The sequence below is a fragment of the Fulmarus glacialis genome, unplaced genomic scaffold (genome assembly GCF_000690835.1).
Source record: "Fulmarus glacialis isolate BGI_N327 unplaced genomic scaffold, ASM69083v1 scaffold19362, whole genome shotgun sequence".
Taxonomy (NCBI): domain Eukaryota; kingdom Metazoa; phylum Chordata; class Aves; order Procellariiformes; family Procellariidae; genus Fulmarus; species Fulmarus glacialis.
Genome location: NW_009199983.1, coordinates 1 through 5,548, shown reverse-complemented (window position 1 = coordinate 5,548; position 5,548 = coordinate 1).

Below are 5,548 nucleotides of genomic sequence, written 5' to 3'. Positions count from 1 at the left end.
CCCTTCCCCAGGGCCAGGGCTACTCCCAGGGCTGGGAGCAGAGGTGAGGAGTGTACGGAGGTGCATCGAGGTAATGCTTTTCTTCTCTCTGCAAGCTCCTCTCCCAGCACTCCCTACCCTGCATGGGCCTCCATCACCCATCATCAGCGCTCGAGAGGGGCTGTGGGAGGGAGGGGAGGTGACAAAGCCACAGCTCTCTGCTCCAGGGATGTAGAAGCAGCCTCCCCTGCGCTTGTGCAGCTCTGCTCTGTGCCAGTCCCTGGCACCTCCTGGGAGCACGCTGCCCACTGCCCGGCCTGCTTGACACTGCCTCCTTCCGCGCTCCCTGGCGCAGGAGCCGGGCTCACCAGGGAGCTCTGGGAGAAGGAACTACATGAACATCTCTGGCCAGGAGTCAGAGCAGAGGCTGCAGGAATGGGCTCTGCTCTGGCATCTCTGAGCCAAAACTGTCAGTGCAGGATGAGATGGTGAGTCTCCTGGACCGCGTGCTTACCTCTCACCTGAGGTCGAGAGCCACCGGGGGCTCAAGCAACTGTTCACAGTATTGGTGCCGGACCGTCGCCATGCTAAGGCAGGGTTTGCCACACTTGCACGTCCTGTGGAGCCACAGGACGCAGCACCTGAGCCCGCTGCGGTTTTATTTGCCTGAGGCCAAGAGATAACCCCACCCTCATCCTGCTGCCCGTGCAGCTCGTGCTCACCCCTTTCCCTGGGGTGGATGCTCAGCCACCACGGGGTGGCCCAGGCCGGTGGCTCTCCGCCATCACATTGCTGTCTGTCATGTAGACACCTGCAGTGGAGGACCTGGTTTTACGTTCATCCCTAACTGCTTTTTTTTTCCCCTCTTTCTGTTTTGGCGGACTGAAGAGTGAGAAATACATCGATCTGAGAAACTAGAGAGGGAATCTACTAAGTGCTTTCTTCCTTCAAACCTTTCCTGCTCTTGGATTGCCTTCTCCCATCCTTGCTCCAGTACCTGGGGAGCACGGCCAGAGATTACTGCGTCACAGTGCTGAGCCCCAACGCGCAGGGGGACACTCCCGTGACTCACCTGTCCGTTACCTCAACCATGGGCTTGCAGGTTGTCGACTTAGCAGCAGCAAAGCTGGACTTGCTTACTACTACAGAGAAGCCAACAGCAATATTAGAAAGAAATATCCCATTAAGCTACCTGGTGGAAGGATTTGAGGCTTTTTCAGGAAATCTGTCCTGTACGTGTGTGGGAAGGTTTTGATGTGTTGTACCCCAAACTTGCTCAGAAAAGCTGGTGAAATTTTACTTCTACTTTTGGGATGTCCCAGGCACCTTAGAGGTAGTGGTGTGCAGGTTAGACGAGTGAAGAATGAAAGTGGTGTATTAGAGCGGCATTTGCCAGCTGCTAGGGAGGTGTTAGTGCTTAGTGCTTTGCTTTTCCTTTTGAACTGTTCTTGTCTTGTTGGTTTAGCCCAGCGTGTCCTGACGGTGCTGTGCAGGTAGGGAGCTCCACGACAGGTAGCTGTGATCCTATGGGAGGTGAGTACCTGGCAGAGCAAGGACAGGGCGCCCATCTCTCAGGCACTTGCCAGACCAAGGGCTTAGGTTCTCTGGTTTGTAGCGTTGCCATGCTAACATGAAGGGGAGGGCTTCTCTCTCCCCACTGCCCAGGGAATTGGATTGCTTTAGGGGGGCTGCACAGCTGCTGGCAACAGCAGGTTCCGGAGCCCCCCCCGCCAATTTAAAACTAAGGAATATTAGGCCAGGGCCAGTTGGCGATGTCTCAGGGCTTTTTTTGTGCTGAACAATTACCAGCCCCAGGTAGAAGTGGTTTATTTCTGTGCTTCGGTGGCACCTCTGGCCCCACAGCCAAGCTGGTGCTACAGCAGCTGAGTGGTGGAGAGGGGAGATGGGCAAGCAGCCTGCCTTTAGCTTCTGCTGCTGTGGCCTGTCCCAGCCCTCTGCCTGAAGCATGGCTCTCCCTCCTGCCTCCTCCTAGAGAGATCAGCCCCCTGCAGCCCCTCCTTCTCTAAGTCACGTACTCTCAGTGTTAGCTGTCCACAAGCCTGTAACCCCCCCCAGCCCTTCGGCAAGGGGCTGAGGCTAACCCTGGGTGACAGGAGAGATGTCCCCTCGTGCACCCCCAGCATCCTCTGCCGGTAGCAGGGAGCCATGCAGCAGCCCAGTGGCCAGCGCCCTAACAAGCGGTGAGCTATACTCATGAGCTACAAGTGGTGTTGAAGCAAAAGCTTTGGTTTATATATATTTTTGTTGGATTGTGTGTAAATTTCCAGAAGTTTTGTCTGATACTTGCAAGGTTTTTTTTATATATGTGAAAATAAAGTACAAAGTTCAAAGCGGGGTTCTGAGTTTGTTCCCGCTAGCAGCGGCCCCACGGGGACTGCTCGATTTCAAGGTTCCCTTCCCCGGGAGCAGGTTACCAAGGCTGGGTGGCACCGTGCACACTCCCACCTTCAGGTTTGCTTCCACAACAGCGGGACTTTCACCTAGGAAATGGGCTTAAATCAGCAGTCGAGTCTCAGCTCAAACCCCTCCTCTCCCAGGCCCCCGGCACTCGGGACACTGCTGAAGATTGTGGTGGGCTGGTGGCTGCTGCCCCGGGGGTCTCAGCCCAGCTGCTCTCAGCAAGGCATCTGCAGCGGCACGCGCTGCCGCGGCACAGTTTTTGCCAGAAATGGCCCTTTGTTTCCCGGATGAAGCCAGCAGAACAGTTGTTGGCTTAACTTGCCTTTGCACTGCGGCTGGGGCAGGAAAATGTGTTCTGTTCACTGGTAATAGATGATGCTATTAACAGGTGGTGGACAAGTCCGATACCAAATACTAAGAGGTAGCAGTAGGTGATGGCTGACGAGGTACAGAGAGCTATTAGTCGATAAGCCTGCTGAGGTTCTAATAGATGACATGTTTATACCCCCTGTAGCTGGTAACAGATAATTCTATAGTTTCTAATAGGTAATTGCATTAACAGCTAATACAGGCACTAGTAACTACCAATACTAATAAATCTACTAAGGTATTCTAATAGATAATCGTAGTATTAGATTGTAATATGTAATTATATTACTAGTGATGGTAGATACTAAAAGATAATACTGTCAATGGAATTTAATAGATCCCAACAGTAGAATCTATTAGATGGTTGTATTAATAGCTAATACAGATACTAATAACTACTCATAGATAAGTCTGTCATTAGATTCTAATAGATAACAAGACACTATAGCAGAAAATTGTATTGATAGCTACTATAGATACTAATATATTAATGGATTTTTCCCTTAAAGAATTCTGATCGATTATAACTGTTACTCGTATACTAGCTACTCTGGATCCTGATAGATAATTCTTATTGATATATTCTAATATGTTTTAATTGGTAATTGTATTAATAGCTACTATAGATACTAAATACAAATAGGTAGTTAATTTATTAGAAGCTAATAGTAATAGCTTTTAATAGGTAATTGCAATAATAGTAATACAGATATGAATAGGTAATTCCGTTAAAAGATTCTCATAGATTATGAGACAAAATTGTATGGCTAGCTACTAAGTATAGTAATAAGAAACTCCATTCATGAATTCTAATAATTCTAATAGATAATTGCATTAATAACTACTATCGATAATTCTATAAGTAGATTCTATTATAGATTCTACTAGACTATTGTATTTCTAGCTAATATAGATACTAATAACTTAATGAATAACAGTATTATTAGATACCGGTAGCTTATACAAGAGAATCTTATTACCAGCTATTGTAGATATTAATAAATCTACAAATCTACAAATACATTCCAATAAATTCTGATAGTTAATTTTAGGTCCAGCTGCTGTAACTACTATTCATAGATAACTATTGTTAGATTCTAATAGATGTGCAGGTTGAAATAGCTATTTGTATTACTTCTGTAGGTACTAATACATAGTTCTATTATGAGAAGCTATAAGAAACCTGTGCTACTCCCTGCTGTAGGTGCTAATAATTACTAATAGACCATTGTTTTAATAGAATCAATTCTAAAAATTGAATTACTATTAGAAACTGTTAGTGCCTACAGTAGCTGTTATCTGATGTCTGATAGCCATAATGTTCTAGTCTAATAAAATCAATAAACAGAATTATCTGTTAATGATAGCTACTATAAACACTAATAATGCTAAAATCAACTCTGTTAGTGGATTCCAGTGGGTACCAATAACCTTAACAAATAACTCTTATTAGTAGCTCTGTAGATACTAATAGTTACTCATTGATAATTGCAGTATTAGAATCTATCAAGTTCTAACACAGATTGTTTTACCAGCTATGACAGATACTAAAAACCCAGTAATAAATAAATGCAATTCTGTTGTTGCACTGTTATCTGATTCTATAACATAGCTGTGCTAACAGCTAGGGTAGATGATAATAAACACTAATACACAACTCTGTCAAAACACTGACTTGTTGGAATCCATCAGACTGCTGTAGCTAAACTGTAGTAACACCTTCAACAGGTGGGAAGAGCCATGGATCTGATACTAAGATGTAGTGCAAATTATGGATGACGCCACAGGGCCCTGTGTGACCCATCTGATGCCTTTGACTCCATTTAACTAGACTGATAGCGCTTGATACCATTAAACCCCATGTGCCCCCCGCATTTGACCCCAGTTCATATTATTTAACCCTTCTTATCCTCCTTTGACCCCATACTCTCGGATGACCCTAATTAACCTCATTTGAACCCACAGTGACGTCTTTGAAGGGTTCACTTAAACACAGTTGACCCCCCTGTCCTCAGTTGACCCGTGGCCTCACTTGGCCCCAATTAACCTAATTTGACCCCATGGTGATATCTTTGAGGGGTTATTTGGGCCTCAGCTGACCCACCCCCCCGTGTCCTCATTTGACCCCCCCAGTTAACTTCATTTGACCCAATGTGACCTCTTTAAGGGGGTTCATGTGACCTCACTTGATCCCCATGTCCTCATTTGATCCCTGTGTCCTCATTTGACCCCAATTACCTGCATTTGACCCCATGGTGACATCTTTGAGGGGGGTCCAGGTGACCTCAGTTGACCCCATCCTCATTTGACCCCCCCCCGTGTCCTTGTTTAACCCCAATTAACCTCGTTTGACCCCATGGTGATATCTTTGAAGGGTTCATTCAACCTCAGTTGGCCCCATGTCCTCATTTGCCCCTTCCATGTCCTCATCTGACCCTCCGTGTGCTCATTTGACCCCATGGTGACATCTTTAAGGGTTCATGCACCCTCAGTTGACTCCCATGTCCTCATTTGACCTCTGTGTCCTCGTTTTACCCAATTAACCTCATTTGACCCCACAGTGATATCTTTGCAAAGTTCAGGTGACATCTGTTGACCTCCGTGTCCTCATTTGACCCCCAGTTAACCTCATTTGACTCCATGGTGATGTCTTTAAGGGTTCATGCGACCTCAGTTGACCCTCCCAGTGTCCTCGTTTGACCCCAGTTAACCTCATTTGATCCCATAGTGATAGCTTTGCAGAGTTCAGTTGACCTCGTTTGACTCCCAAGGTGACATC